This window comes from Canis lupus, chromosome 15, assembly GCF_011100685.1.
Source record: "Canis lupus familiaris isolate Mischka breed German Shepherd chromosome 15, alternate assembly UU_Cfam_GSD_1.0, whole genome shotgun sequence".
Taxonomy (NCBI): Eukaryota; Metazoa; Chordata; class Mammalia; order Carnivora; family Canidae; genus Canis; species Canis lupus.
The window spans coordinates 13,335,636-13,352,207 of record NC_049236.1 but is presented as its reverse complement, the minus strand read 5'-3'; positions in this window follow the sequence as shown (position 1 = coordinate 13,352,207).

The window sequence follows — 16,572 nt, the reverse complement described above, 5'->3', positions numbered from 1 at the left end:
CTCTCCAGCTCCCAACGTCCCGGTGGCGCTGGCCAGTCACGCTTTGTGGAGCCGCAGTTAAGGGGGAGGATGGAGGACCATTCTGAGTGTCCTTTTGCAGACCCGTGGATCTTCGGTGCAGCAATGCGAGGGCAGATGCGCTGCTAGGCCGCTTGGGTTCTGATGAGCTCCAGGCAGCAGCAGCCCTGGCTTCTGATCTGCGTGCCCTGCACCTGCGGCCCTCCTCCTCTGTGGATCACCTGAAGATTGTGAGGCCAGCCTCAGGGCTTAGTCTGTGTCCAGGAACAGTTTTCCCGCCTGAGGAGTTACCTGGTAAGGATCAAACACAAGCAAGTTTAATCGCCCCCCAGTCCTGGAGATCTTTTTCCTCTCTGGCTTCTTCCTTCTTTCCACAAATATTTGTTGAGCGCCTAGTGTGTGCTAGGCATTGTGCCAGAGATACAAGCAGCGAACATCTGCCTAGCATCATTACTCTCCATCAAACTTAGGTAGTTGAGAACCAAAGGAAAGGCAAAACAAGTGATTATCACCATATTTGAGGTTAAAAAAAAAAGTTTGGTGTTTTAAGAGTTAAGGATTGCAAGATTTCTACTTTACGATGATGGTTCCAGGTATCACAGCCCAGGGGTGTGTATGTGCTCTTTGGATATCTGGGGTCTGTGACTGTGTATATGTTTGTGTATGAGAGAGGACCTGAACATAGCCGTGTGTGTGGGTGACCGTGCTTAGGAATATTTGTGACTCTGCGCTACCACGGATATTTGTGACTGTAGCAGGGCGAGTCCAAGAATGTGGACCTCCCTCCTTGGGTGGCGGAAGCAGACGCTGGTGGGTGTGGAGGACTGAGGTGCAAGGGTTAGGAATGGGTCTCTGCACGGGTGTGTAGAGGAAGAGGCTTGAGTTTTAAGCCTCTTGACCAATATTCTTCTAGCAAAGACAAGGGCTGTCCATCTTCTCCCTACTTCCTTCCTCACTGCAGACAAGTCTGGGAATGCAGAGTACCCAGGGAGGGTGGGGGGGGGCACAGCTACTTGACCAACAGTGGAGCAGGCTGGTCTTCTGAAGCTCCTGCCTCCTCCCTTTCTTGCTGTTGTCTAGCCCTCTGAGCCTGCCTCCAGTTCAGGATGGCTCCGTTGTCTGGCCTCCGACCTGCTCTCATGCCAGGTGCTCCTCTCATGTGAGGCACTAGGTGGTCCTGGGGAACTCCGGAGCCTACCCTTCCATTCCCGGGAAACTATCCTCCTGCAGCTATGGGGTGGGTGTGATTTGTGGAGCCAGAAACCCCGAGTCTGCAAGGTTTCCAAGGCTAACAGAGCTGATGGGCAAACAGGTCTGGGGGGTGGGTAAGGGTAGGAATTGCCTAAAGTTGCTCAGCAGGATGCTGGTGTAAAGTCGGAGCCTGCAGCCTCCATGCACCAGCATTGATAACTGACGCATTAAGCTAGAGATTGTGAGAAAACTGAAAATCTAGCATCTCCCCTTACACTCTGGGGAAACTCAAGTGTTGTCTGGGCTGTGAATCTTCTGAATCTTCCTTCCTTTCCAGAGACAGAGTGTGAGCATCTTCAAGGTCAAGGTGTGGGAGAGCAGTCAATTATCCAGATAAATCGGGGCATGAAATCTGTTGCCCTAAAGTGAACAGGCACAGGCAGCAGCTGGGAGTAGTGGGGATGAGCAGCAGCGTGCTTTCCACCATGTTCTGGGGTCCTTGGGGGTAGGCAGCTGAGTGGAAGGCTGGGGACCCAAGCTTGGCTGCGGGGAAGGAGTTTGGGGGACGGTTGGTCAGAGTTTTCTAGTCAATCACTCTTTCCCTTCAGTTTTCCCTCCTTCCCTTACTTCGGAGGTGAGTCTGTTGTTGAATCTGTCAGCCAGTGGGCCCACCTGGCTCCTCCGAGCCTTGCTTCCCCTCCCCTATTGGCCTCTAAACCTTTCAGGCCATGGTGAATACACGAAGGAAATCGGGGCGCGTGGGAAATCGCAACCGCTGCACATGTGCTAGGCATGCAGCAGTAAGGATTCAGAGTTATACTTACCCTGAAAGGTGACGGAGATCAGATCCCTCTTTCCTCTTCCTTCTTGGTCTCTATTTTAGAACCTACCCTGAAGACGATTATTTAATACTGCCGGTTGAGAAGGGGAGGAGGAGAGAGGATTCGTGATCCTAGCCAGGGTGCTGACTCTTGTGATGTTGGGCCAGCAGTTCTCACCCTCATTGAGCCTCAGTTTCTCTGTCTGAGAAGTGGAGCAGGACTACATTAGCCTGGACTCAACTTCTGAGTCTGAGGTCAGTGGCTCCTCCCAGCTCCTCCCTCTAGTTTGCTGGATTTCTCCCCCCTCCTTCAGCTCTCCCTCTGTAGCGAGGGTACAGGATGGGGCACTGCTAGCCTGCTACAGGTTATGTGGGGACAGGGGGACTCCGGGGACACAGGCTAGGTGGCTCCCTCGGTGCTTCCACTACATGGGGCAGGGAAGGATCCCCCTTTCTGGATGTGAGGGGCTTCCACCCAAGACTGGGATTTCTCCTCCTTGGCAGGGCCAGAGAGAGGTGGCCAGGTGTCCGTGGATGCCTTGGTTCCTCTGTTCTGTACAAACTTGGCTCCTTTGTGGGACACAGTGTGGGTGGATGTGAAGGTGAGTTCCCACCTGGCAGCCCACTGAGCTCTCAGCCCCGGCCGACGTATGCCTGCCCTGGCACTGGGGCGGGGTGGCATGGAGTAGAAGGCTGGCCCAAAAATGTGAAAGGGAGCCACCCCCCACCTCCTTTGACTCTTATCCCTGTTCACCCTGGCCCCCCTTCCCTTGGGAAACCCTGGGGGAGTGTTCCAGTGTTTAGGAGGAGGCAAGAGAGACAGGGCATGTCACAGGAGCTGGACAGCTGGACACCCCTGTACAGGGGTGGTGGTGCAGGGAAAACAGTCCTAAAGGTGCAGGGAAAACAGTCCTAAAGCCAGAGTCGGGGGAGGGGGCTGTGGCTCTGCCCCCAGTGCCCCGTGCAAGGTCCAAATGGAGAACTTCAGATTTTGTGAGATTGTAGTGAAAGCACCCGAAGCCTGGGAGGTGTCTGGGGGATCGGCTGGCTGCTCGCGGAGACACATCCGCAGAGTGGGTGCCGGCAGACCGAGATCTAGAGGACCGGGCAGGGCCAGGCGGAAGGGCCGGGCTCCGTGGTCGCCTCCCCTGGAGCCGGGCGGCCTGGGGCTGGTCTCCCCTGCACTTGCGTCCAGGATTCTTGCTCTCGGATGCGCTCGCGCACCCACCTGCATTCTGGGAGCACAGAGAGCCCCAAAGAACACTGCCGGGAACATTCAGATGCAGAAGCTCCTGAAAGGCGAAGCCCGGGAACAAGTCCGCCAGGCTCCCTGCTGGAGGGCGAGAGGCGGGAGGTTCCAGAAACCCTCCCGACGCGGATCCCGAGCGCCGGCGGGGCCCTGCCACCTGGGGGCGCCGCTGCCCCCCGAGTACCCGAGCGCCGGGCGCTGACCGCCCTGACCTCGCCCCGCCCGCCCTGACCCTCCCTTAGCGCCTGGTTCTGCAAACGCCCGGGCTGAGCGCCGAGCGGCCCGGGGCTGGAAGGGACTAGAAGGGATGATGACCCCGCGGGGCGCGCCGACCCTGCGCCCCGGGCAGGATCCTCACCGCCCGCGCTGTCGCGCCAGCCGGTGCGCGGGGCCAAGCCTGCTGCGGCTGCTGAGGCTTACCTGCCCCCTTGATCCGTCGCCAGAACAGGGCCTCGCCCCCACGCCCACCGCTGCTACCCACCGCCCCCCCCCCCCCGGCCTTTAGGCCAGTTCTGGGACCTCCGTTGGAGGAGAAAGCCCTGCGGGTTTTGCAGTCTTGGGACAAGGAGTGTACAAGGCCGAGAAGGTGGCCATGGGTGGGGAAGGAGGGTTCCCAAAGGGGACTGATTCTGAGGGGCCAGGGCCATGCCTTTCTGTGCCTGTGTACCCGGCCTGTAACAGGCCTGGCTGCACCCCACCACCTGCATATACACTGGCCCCTCTGTCTTGGGGCAGCTCCACCCTCCTTGGGCCCGGTGTCCTCGTGTCCGTGTCCTCCTGGGGAATGAAATGAGCTCATCACCAGGCAGCCCTCATCGCTGGCATGTCCTTCCGCATGTACCCGGCAGCCTCAGTTCATTTCAGGAGTCTTTTATGACCACTTTGCGCCTGGCCTCAGCCTTGTGCTGGGGATCCAGTAGTGCTGACTAAAACAGATGTTGTTCCTGGCCTCAGGGTGGTGGTGATCTAGAGGAGTAGAGGAAGAAACACAGATGTGTCTCTGATTAAAAGTGGAATATAGGTTCTGAGGGAACAACAGCTGGGGCTTTGGCTGAGAAGAGCTGAAGAATGTACCTGGAAGGTGAATCGCTCCCCAACTCTGCTAGGCTGGAACCTGTTGGGACAGTAACCGACACCCAGAGCTCCATCCTGTTCAGCTCAGACTCTGGGTAGAGCTCTGACCATTGGAATTGCCAGTCTTGGCAGCTCAGGGAGTCAGGGTTCCCAGCCATCGTCCATCCCCAGAGAGCTCCTTGACCACCGCCAGGAGGGGTTCACCCTGCATTCTGACACCCTGGGCATCTTTAGGCTTCTTTTCTTCTCCCCAGGTGTGGAAGCCAGGCTGGCTTTGGGATATGAGATCCCTTCAACTCGGAGATCTCTTTACCTAGCATGGCATCTGGTGCAATAAATAACTTCATTAAAAGAATGATTCTAGGAGTCTCGGAGTCTACCCTTTGATGAGCCCAAGAGCCAGTGATTCTCTGTTTCATGCATCTGGTTGTCCCTTCTGCCCCTTTCTATTTGGTTCACTCTTAACTCAGGTGTCACCTCCTTCCAGAAGCCTTCCCTCTTTTCTCCCTATTCCCCATGCCTGGGCTTACATCCTGTCCTCTGGGCTCCTACCCAGAGGAGCTTTTAAAGAATGTACTGTGGTGTATCATTTTCTGCTCCCTGCTCCACCTCCCACACCAGACTGGGAGCTCCTTGAAGGCAGGATTTGAATCTAATGCATCACACAGTTGCCAGCACATAGCAGAAGGCCTGGCACATGAGTAAATGAAGCAACCGTGGGTCTGGAAGTGGTCCTAAAGTATGTCACGTTGCCAGAGACAAGCCGAGTTAGTATTCGGAAGTCTGGTCCTTAATATTAGAGCACAATGGTACAGGGGCAAGGTCTGGGGGCCCTGAGCCCCCGTGTAGTGAGATAGCCTGAAGGGAAGGAGGGGCCTTTACTCAAGGCTGGTTCATCTCCATTCCAAAAGACCCCTGGGCTCTTCAGCCCCCTCTCCTGCCATCCCCACTCTCCCACAGAGCACATCTGTAGAGGAAGCAGGGCTGGGCTTCCAGAGCTGCCCAGAGATGAGTGCTCCCAGCCCAAGGGCAGAGGCTCCAAATTCTCCTTGGGAGTGGGACCAGTGGGGAGAGGGGGGTATGGGGAGAGGGAGTGGCTTTCTGGGGTGTGGACAAAGAGCTGACTCAGCTGGGACCCCCCACCCCCACCCCATGGGTATCTTTCTATGGGGTTGGAGAGGACTCAGCTTGTTTTTAACTCCTTCCTGACTTCTAGGCTCATCTGACTACCCAAATGTTGGGAGACCTAGAGGAGAAGAGGTTTTGGTGTAAAATCCAGATTGGGCAGAAATCATCTCTGAGAAGGGAACTTGCAGCCCCAGTGTGGGAAAGCACTAGCTCTTCACACCCCTCTCCCACCACCGCCATCGCATATATTCCTTGAACATGTGTACTCTGTGTGGACCTGGACCAGGCTGTGGGACTAGAGATGAATCAGACTGACCACTCACCTGCCTCCCATGCAGCAAATATTTCCTGGTCCTACTGAGGCTGGGCATCCCTGCCTGGACTCACTGTAGGGCTGGGGTGTAGGTTGAGGAAAAGGGAGGGAATTTATGCAACTGCCTACCCCTCAGGGGAGCTCACAGTCTGGTACTTGGTGCTTCAAGTCAGGTCCAGTAAGTTCTGTGAGGGGAGAGGAGGCCCAGCAGACTTTCTGGAGGAAGTGGCATTTGAGATGGGCCTTACAGGTTTGGGAGAATTTCAATAGTGGAAGGTTGGGTGTGAGGGAAAGGCATCCTGGAAGTTCCATCCTTTGTGAGCAGGGGCATTTCAGAGAGCTAAGGGTGAGTCCACAGTGACCTTAAACTGAGAGGTGGGTCCTACTGCTGTGGTCACAAGGATTCCCCTTTGTAGTCTAAGTGTCCTCAAAGTCTTAGTAGTCTTGGTAGTTTGACAAATCAAGAAGTTTTTATTTATCCATCTCGTAATCCAAGTGCAGGTGGTGGTAGTGGGTGGGGGATACTTTGTTCTATACAGTCATTCGAGACCCAGGACCTTCTATCTAGGGGCTCCATCATTTTCCAAGTGAGGGCTCCCCATCTTTTTGTGCCATGGATCCCCTTGGGGAGATTGTTGAAGCCCATGGACCCCTAAGATTAAGGATTTGTCAATGCATAACATCCAGTTCACAGGACTACAGAAGAAACCAATTTTATTGAAGTTTGAGTATCAAAATATTCAAAATATTTTTTACGTTTTGTGATAGAATTGTGTAATAAAACAATAGAATCAGGTTTTTTTCTTAAAGATTTTATTTATTCTTGAGAGAAAGAGAGAGAGAGAGAGAGAGAGGCAGAGACACAGGCAGAGGGAGAAGCAGGCTCCATGCAGGGAGCCCGATGTGGGACTCGATCCCAGGTCTCCAGAATCATGCCCCGGGCCGAAGGCAGGCGCTAAACCGCTGAGCACCCAGGGATCCCCTAGAATCAGTTTTTGATACAATAATAGCAACAGGAGCACCTGGGTGGCTCAGTCAGTTAAGCATCTGCCTTGGGCTCAGGTCATGATTCCAAGGTCCTGGGATGGAGCCCCGCATCCCTCTCCCCACTCAGTGGGGAGTCTGCTTCTCCCTCCCCCTCTGCCTCTCCCTCTGCTTGTGCTCTCTCTCACTCTCTCTCAAATATGATTTTAAAAAAGCAACAGAAGTTAAATTTGAAAAAATAGCAACGGGGTTAACGGTACAATTTCAAAATGTTCTTAGCATAAATGACTTTTTGATATTTCTGTAACAACCTAACACGATGTATAAAAATACCTGCAATTTCTGTGGGTGGCAAAATTACAGGTACAGGGAATAGTACTATGGTTTTTGGCCTCCCTTCATAATTGAATAAAATGCTGAATTTTAGCTCAGAGGTATGTCAAAATAAAGATAAAGAGGTAGGCCAAAAGGCTCACTGGGGAAGGCAAGACAGGGAAGAATGAGGGAGGGAGGGAGGAAAGGATGTCTGAGTCTGAGGCATGAAAATACTGAGCCCACAGGGGACCCAAGCTGTGCTGAGAGCTTCAGTGACCGGAGCTCTTGCAGTGCGAGCCAGGTGAGGACTCAGGACCGGGGTCACTCCTCCAGCTTTCACAGGCCACTAAGCTGCTGTCAGTCCTCAAGGACACCTTCCAGGAGCTGAGCAGGGGGACAGTGAGCACACCTCCCTCAGCCAACCCTGCAGCAGGACCCGACTGAGTCCCAGGGAGAAGCAGGAAGGGGGGCAGGGGATGGAAAAAAAGGGAGCAGAGGGCGGGCCCCATGGTGTCAGAGATGGGAGTTCAAGTCCTATTGCGACTTACAGTGCAACCCCGCGACAGCCATGAGACTTCTCTGAGTCTCACTGGAATACAGATGCTGTAGGTGCCCATCTCAAGGCCCTATGAGGACTAAATAAGACGGTGGAGGTGGAAAGACTTTCTAGAGAGGTCTATGAGTCTCCTCACTTTTCAAGATTGCCAGCAAGAAGGCACCTGGGTGGCTCAGTCAGCTAAGCATCTGCCTTCGGCTCAGGTCATGGTCCCAGGGTCCTGGGATGGAGCCCCACATCCCTCTCCCTGCTCAGGGGGGAGTCTGTTCCTTCTTCTCCTGCTGCCTTCCCCCCCCCGCCCCCGCCCTCGCCCCTGCTCAGGTTTGCTGGCTTTCTCTCAAATAAGTAACTAAAATCTTTAAAAATAAAATTTTAGGGCAGCCTGGGTGGCTCAGCGGTTTGGCACCTGCCTTTGGCCCAGGGCTGATCCTGGAGACCCGGGATCGAGTCCCACGTCGGGCTCCCTGCATGGAGCCTGCTTCTCCCTCTGCCTATGTCTCTGCCTCTCTCTCTGTCTCTCATAAATAAATAAATAAATAAATAAATAAATAAATAAATAAATAAAATTTAAAAATTAAAAAAAATTAAAAATAGAAATTTTAAAAAGATTGCCAGTAGGGAAGAAGTCACAGGACCTGGGATGGAGATGACTGAGCAGTTACCTGCCAAAGTGGAGATTTTATTTTACCACTTATATATGCCTCTATGTCCTGATTGATCCCACAGAGGATTGAGGTGGCTGAAAGGGGGAAAGTCCCTGACAGACCGACTGTAGGACAGATGGGTGGATAGAGGAATGAAGACAGAAGCAGGAAGAGGGCAAGAGACCTCCAGGAGAAAGAAAAGTCAGCCGCTCAATTCAACATTTACTTATTAAGCATCTGCTATGTTTACTTTCAGGTGATTTTACCCAGGGATAGAAGTGTGGCAAATGTGGTCCCTTTCCTTGCTCCTTTCCTCTTGTGCACAGCTCGGGACTGTTCCCCAGAGTCCTTTGCAGGTGGAGCCACCTGGCTGGGTTCTGGCCAAGGAAAGTGGTCAAAAGTGGTATCTGCCACCTGCAGACCTGGCCCTTTAAAAAAAATCTCCCCCAGAATTTTCCCGTCTCTCTCCTCCTCTGAGTTTAGAAGCTCCAAGCTGAGGACCTAGAACTGGGGTCCACAGCCCACAGGGGGGTCAATGCTAGAATCTGGTATGTGGAAGTTCCATAAATTGGGGTGGGAAAAATTTTATCTTTATTTTGACACACCTCTGAACTGAAATTCAGCATTTTATTCAATTATGAAGGGAGGCCAAAAACCATAGTACTATTCCCTGTACCTGTAATTTTGCCACCCACAGAAATTGCAGGTATTTTTATACATCGTGTTAGGTTGTTACAGAAATATCAAAAAGTCATTTATGCTAAGAACATTTTGAAATTGTATCGTTAACCCCGTTGCTATTTTTTCAAATTTAACTTATGTTGCTTTTTAAAAATTTTATTTATTTGAGAGAGAGTGAGAGAGAGAGAGAGCACAAGCAGAGGGAGAGGGAGAAGCAGACTCCCCACTGAGTGGGGAGAGGGATGCGGAGCTCCATCCCAGGACCCTGGAATCATGACCTGAGCCCAAGGCAGATGCTTAACTGACTGAGCCACCCAGGTGCCCCTGTTGCTATTATTATATCAAAAACTGATTCTAGGGGATCCCTGGGTGCTCAGCGGTTTAGCGCCTGCCTTCGGCCCGGGGCATGATTCTGGAGACCTGGGATCGAGTTCCACATCGGGCTCCCTGCATGGAGCCTGCTTCTCGCTCTGCCTGTGTCTCTGCCTCTCTCTCTCTTTCTCTCATGAATAAATAAAATCTTTAAGAAAAAAACCTGATTCTATTGTTTTATCACACAATTCTATCACAAAACATAAAAAGTATTTTGAATATTTTGATACTTGAACTTCAATATAATTGGTTTCTTCTGTAGTCCTGTGAACTGGATGTTATGCATTGACAAATCCTTAATCTTTGGGGTCCATGGGCTTTAATAGTCTGCCCAGGGGGATCCATGGCACAAAAAGATGGGGAGCTCTCACTTGGAAAATGATGGAGCCCCTAGATAGAAGGTCCTCGGTTAGCTCAGGCCCACTGTGTCGTCTACACCCATGGGGTCTCGTAGGCGCCCCTCCCTCAGAACCTCCAGGGAAGAGCCTACGGCTGACGTCTGTCCACATAGACCCGATGACCCAGAGGGCCTCAGAGGGGCTGGAAACCTGTGTCCTCCTTAGACCCTCCATGGGTCAGTTTCCGCTGCTCTGGGCCATCTCCTTGGTGATTATGGATGAGCACACGTTCCCCAGGGCTGATGGGCCTCAGTTTCTTCCTCTGCCCTCAGGGCCCTCACCCCCTCTCCTGGCCCTGCCTTGTCCCCTGCTCCTTGCCTCTTTCAGAACCTCTCCCCACAGACACATTGCCGCATTCATGGAGGGTGGCATGGAGATCTGGTTTCGATGAGGTGTCTGCTCTGGGCTGGTAAAGCAGAGGACAGCCCCACGCTGCAAAGACTCCCTGGGGACAGGGCCAGCAACAGAGCCAAAGTGCGGGGTCTGCTTTATACAAACAGACACATAGAGGCAGACGTGCTAGTGTGAGAGCACAAGCACCCCTGCACTCCTGCCCTACTCCACGGCACACACAGGCACCAGCACACGGATGTGGAGTCGAGGATTCAGGTACAGGCACCGGAATGACCATTTTCAAACATACACAGAGAGAACAGCGAATTTCCCTAGACCCCGATCACTTAGCGAAACAATGATCAGATTCAGGTACATCCTGGTGGCAGTTGCATTTAGCACAAGCAAGTGAAGGTATATATTCAGTATTTTTCTGGTTCCACTAATGCAGAGTTGAGTACGTGGATAGTTTTCCCATAAATAATCACGTGGGGAGAACATATTTTGTGGGACTATATGTATGGCATAGGCGTGACGAGCAGCTGCTCCCGTGTGTGTGCTACTTTACACGGAACACCCTCAGCTGTTACCTTTGCCGCGTCTCGGGTGTGCATGACAGGAGGTGTGTGAAAGGGGTGGGCCGGAGTCTGCTGCGCATCGTGTGTGTTGGGGGGTGTCCTCCACGGTGAACGCGGACCATCTCGTGAGAGGAGTTGTCTGTGTGCGATGGCATATTTGGCATGTGTGCACATGTGTGCACGCCTGGGGCCAGCAGGAGAGGTGTGCAAGCGTCCCGAGCAGCCGAGAGGCGGCCAGCCTGGCTCTTGGGAGAGACACTCATGTATGAAGAGCTCGGCGCTCAAAAGCGGCTGGTTAACAGCTTGAGCATCAAATTATAGCCCACGTGGCCAGAGGTGGCAGCGGTCGCTGGTTGCTGTAAATACTTCACTGCAATTGACAACAGCTTGTGGAGGGCTAAGTGAGATGGGGGGGGCGGCGGGGGGCGGGGGGAGCCGCCTCCGGGGGACCCTGTGGCCCGCAGGCCTGTCTCTGCTGGAGGGAGTGCTGCTGGGGAGGGGGCTCTGGGATGGGGGGTTTGGGGCTACGCAGGTTCTCCTACTCCACCATTTACAGCTGGGTCACCTTGGGCAACAATGGCTCACCTACTCTGTGCCTCAGTTTCTCTATCTGAGAAAACAAAACAAAACCCCAGCCAATGGAGATCATAACACCCTGTGAGATCTTTGTGAGAATCATAGGAACTTCTTTCACCTGGAAGCACTTGTCATACAGGCATTAGCTTTTATTGCCTTGTGCAGGATAATGCACGGGCATTAGCACAGTGCCTCTCACCCAGGAAGCCCTCAGGAAATGTTAGCGCATGTTGTTAGCCTATTGCTATTGTCTGCATAAGCCTGGGCCCATAGCTGTAGATGCCGCAGCCCTTCCAAATAGCACGGAAGAAAGGCTTCCCAGAGGGCAGCCGGTGGGTCTTTGTGGGTTTTCAGAGGAGATGTTTTTAGTCTCCAGTCCTTTAGAGAATCCTGCTGGACAGGATCTGAGAGAGTCTGCCCAGGGAGCTCTCTCCGTAGACCCGCCTGCCTTCATTAGTGCCTTGGCTGCTGCGTTCTTGAAAAGTCCTGTGTAAATGGGTTTCTGCAAACTCAATCCCGTTTAAAATGCGCTGGCAGGGCTGAGGGCTTAAAGGGACCCTGTGGTGAATTCTTTTGTAAAGCATAGAATTTCCTGGATGTATCTCTTTTGTAAAGTACTTATCTTTATAAAGTAGTCATAGTCAGGATTTCTTGAGTGCCTACTATGTGCTGAATACTCACCATCTATTATTTAATTATAGCTTCATGAAAGCCTGTGTGTGTGTGTGTGTGTGTGTGTGTGTGTGTATGGGGAGCAATAGCCTCATTTTCCAAAAGAAGAAACATATGCACAGAGAGTTCCACACACTTACCCACAGTCACACAGCCAGAGCGTGGAGGAGCTGGGATGGGAACTCCGTTGGACTCCTCTGAAAGCTCCGGAGTTTGCTGTGTGCCTTCTGCTCATGCCCTCCCCTTGTCCCCTCCTTCTCTGCCTTCCTTCCCTCTTTTTTCTGCAGCCACACAAGAGTATTCTGCATAGACTACAAAGAGGGTAGTTCTAAGCCTGATATAATCAGTGTCCTAAACCACAAAGACTTCAACAGTATTTAAAAAGCAGAAGCAGTAGCTGTAACCAACCTCTGAATTTGGGGGGAACACTTGCTAAGAGCTTTTTCTTAAGAACATTTTCAAACATATGTAGAAGTAGAGAGGACAGTACAACAAACCCCATCTACACTCACCTTTAGATTAGGCAGCCATCAAGACTTCATCTAGTCTCTCTCTCTCTCTCTCTCTCTTTTTTTTTTTTTGAGATCCTGTTTGAATTTTGGGAGAAAGGGATGGATGCATTACCTGCACTGGTATTCTGATCACCCATCAAGCTATGTACACCCTTGCAGGTGCTTGTTTTTATTCAAAAGAACTGGCTATATCATCACATATTGTAAGCAATTTTCCTGCATTTCTATGGAAAGTTATCGTAAGATCCTTCTAGGTCTTGCGATTGCATTGCTTTTATTATTGGCATCCTCCAGGACCATGTTCAGTGTTTCCTGTTTAAGCCACTGGAGGAAGGAGGTTCCCAGCTAGATGGAAGGGACCAAGTTCCCCAGCAACCCATCTTCCATGGCTCAAGACGTTGGATGGTCACCAGACTGCTTTCTTTTGTGAGGATGCAGTGAATCTCTCTGTTCCTCCTCCTCAAATCAGTAATTGTGATAATAATTAATAATAATAACTGTGAGCTTCTACAGCTTCCCATTCCCCAGAAGGACCTCTTTCTTAATGCTCCGCGAGTAGTCCCATTTATCTTTCAGTTATTGGCTTTTGTGTTTTGATTCACCCATGAAAAGTCCTGTCTGTGATGACAGCACCCTGGGCAGGTGCTTGGCTGACAACAGCAGGAGGGAGTCCTTCCGTCCTAGAGGAAGCCTTGGCTTCCAGGCGTCTTCTGCTTCTCCAAGACATCTGGACCTTTGGTCACAGGTCTGTTGGATGATTCTTGAGCACTGTCTGCCTGCAGATATGGGTGTGGAGGGTTCCAAACATAAGTCTACGGAGGGAGGTGAGTCCTCGGACCACGAGACCTGTCCTTCCGATGTGAAAATCGCTAGTGCCCTGCCACCCGGGCCAGTGGCTTCTAAAGCAACGGGCTGAGTAGGGCAGGTCATCCTCAGCGTGGCAGATGGCTGCCCAGCTCACCTCCCTGCAGCTGCCTGGGTGGTCATCTTGTGGGATTGTCCTGGGAGAGGATGGTGGGCTGGCAGCAACACGACACCGCTGCTTCCCTCAGCCGCAGAGTCTTCTCTACTTCCTACCAGCTCACATGCCCATCCGTTCTGTTTGGAACATGGCTGGGTAGTAACCTCCCTCCTGAGGAGCTATCACCCCAGGGAAATTGAACAGTTTCTTCAAGAATTTTGAGGTGTGAGGATTGCATCTTGGACTCCATTTTCATTATCTTTGTGAGATCCTGTCCTCTCCTCAGTGCTTATCATAATTCCAGAATTTGATTTAGCTTTCTCCTCCTTTTACTCTAGAATGAACACTTCCTTACCCTGATTTGGCCTTTTCCCCACCGAGTTTACCTTGTCCTACCAAATTATCTTTGAACAATAGTTGTTAATGAAAAAATTTTCCTTGTTCCAATTCTGGAACACTTTTGGGGGCAGGAAATAGCAGCATGATTCTTGCTGGTTGAAGCTGTGTCTGTTCACCACATGGTGTTTTGTCTGTTAAGCAACCCATGCACAAATTATTAAAAAGATATCAAAAAACTACCCAAGATAATAATTTTGGGGCTCCTGGGTAGCTCAGCAGTTGAGTGTCTGCTTTTGGCTCAGTGATCCCGGGGTCCTGAGATTGAGTCCCGCATTGGGCTCCCCATGGGAGAAGCCCTGCTTCTCCCTCTGCCTGTGTCTCTGCCTCTCTCTCTAGGTTTCTCATAAATAAATAAATAAAATCTTTAAAAAATTTTTTGAGCAAAAATTAAAAATAATCCAACTTTAACTGTAAGAATGACACTACTCAGCACAGACTTGTAGATCTGTGCAGTTAACAGTGAGACATTTAAGGCTTGACCTTAATGCAGTGTTGCACACTACAACATCAGAGAGGCCCTGTAAGCATCATGGCTCCACCAGTGTGCTTCCAAACCTTGCTATGACACGGTCATAGAATATGTAGAACAGCACGGTCTCCGTATGGCCCACTGAGGTAAGTGGAAGGAGGTAGTAGTCAGAGCCCCCAAGGCTGTGGGAATCAGGGATTGCATCCACTGTGTAAGTGCCGTGATGAGACCCAGAACAGGGCTGCCCATGGAGAGGGCCCACTGGAACTAGGCTGGAGGGCGGGGAGTAAATGTGTCTGGACGGGGGATTCTGGAAGGTTCCCCAGAGGAGCTGGGTATTGGCTGATAACCTGAAAGATCCAAGAGACTGTTATAAATGGAGATGGTGGTGGAAGGGAGAGCCTGGCATTATTGAGAGCTGCTGGGCCATGTGGGCGGCCCCCTGGGCACAGGGGGTGTGAGCAGACCAGAACAGGGACGCTGCCCACCATTCACAACTGTGCAGTTGCTTATTTCTTTTCTAAATTTTTAAAAAATTTTTTATTTATTTATGATAGTCACAGAGAGAGAGAGAGAGAGAGAGAGAGAGAGAGAGGCAGAGACACAGGCAGATGGAGAAGCAGGCTCCATGCACCGGGAGCCCGATGTGGGACTCGATCCCGGGTCTCCAGGATCGCGCCCTGGGCCAAAGGCAGGCGCCAAACCGCTGCGCCACCCACGGATCCCTGCTTATTTATTTTTAAGATTTTATTTATTTTAGGGAGAGACAGGGAGTGAAAGTGCAAGTGGGGTGAGGGGCAGAGGGAGAAGGAGAGAGAATTTTAAGCACACTCCATGCTGAGCACAGGGCCCCACACGGGGCTCCATCTCGTGACCCTGAGATCATGACCTGAGCTGAGATCAAGAGTTGGACACTTAACTGACCGAGCCCCCCAGGCGCCCCCTGTGCAATTGCTTCTTAATGACCCTTTTGAGGGCAGCGAACCCAGCTGCCTTCCTCCTCTCGGTAGGCCCAGCGCTGCAGCACATAGTGGGTACCAGCCAGGCCTGACGAGTGCTTGTCCCCGGCGGGGTCTGGAAGGATGGTAGATTTGGATGCGGGGAGAGGGGAAGGGAGGGCCGTCCTGGAGGGGAAGCTGTGTGGGCAAAGGCACGGAGGTAGGAAAGCATGAAACATGTGTTGAGATCAATGAGGAGCCTGGTTTGTCTGGAAAAAAGGGTCCGTGCCAGGGAGTTGTGGGCGATGAGGTTGGAAGGTGGGCAGGAATGCTACATTTTCCAGGTTGGGTTTGAGGCCACGACAGTAATTCCCTGCAGAAGGGCAGGGGAAGGGAGTGGGCAGCCGAGGGCTTTGCTGTGTGGTGCTCGGCGGGGCCGGGTGGGGGGGCGGCTGTGGCCACCTCCTTGACTCTCCGTCCAGCCCCTCGTCTCTTCTGGTGTTATGTAAGCAGAGTCGAGGAGAGGGCCAAAAATGTCATTTTTTTTTTCTATGGGCAGACACACACGCACACACACACGTACACACACGTGCACACACACACGCGCGCATCAGTCCTAAGAATGATTTTGTTTTCCATTTGTCAAGAGCCAGAAAAGGGCTGAAGGTATAAAGTTCAGAACTGGCAGGGCCGGAGGGCCGACCGGAGAAGGAATGAGGATCTTTAAGTTTCCTAAGCTGTGGCGAGAGCTGGGAAGAGAAGAGAGTTTCCATGGAGCGTCCGGTGGCCTGTGGAAGGCTGCGTGGAGATTCTGGAGGAGGGGGTGCTCTCTCCCAGGCCGTGGCTATGCGGGGGGTGGGTGTCTGCGCCCCTCAAACTCTTCGTGGGGCCTGGGGAGATGAGGCCTGGCGTGCCGGGGCTGGAAGCCACACTGCCCGGGTTCAAGTTCTGACTCCACGGCCTGCCAGCCCTGTGACCTGGAGCAAGCGATTGAGACTCTGGTGCCTCCCTTTGTCCAGAGAGCAGGAGTACCGCCGTCCACCTCCCAGGGCTAGGGCAGTGACACCAGGTCATACTTAGAACATGTGGGGGCACCTGGTGGCTCAGCGGTTGAGCACCCGCCTTGGGCCCATGGCGTGATCCTGGAGACCCGGGATCGAGTCCCGCGTCAGGCTCCCTGCATGGAGCCTGCTTCTCTCTCCTCCTGTGTCTCTGCCTCTCTCTCTCTGTCTCTCATGAATAAATAAATAAAATATAAAAAAAAGAACAATGCATGTGGTAAGTGCTCAATAAGTGTCATTATGATTGTCCTTTTCTTGATTTTTATTATTGTTTTTTTAATGATTGTTCTTATCAAGACAGAGGGGAGTCAGAGAAGAGAGGGATGTGAT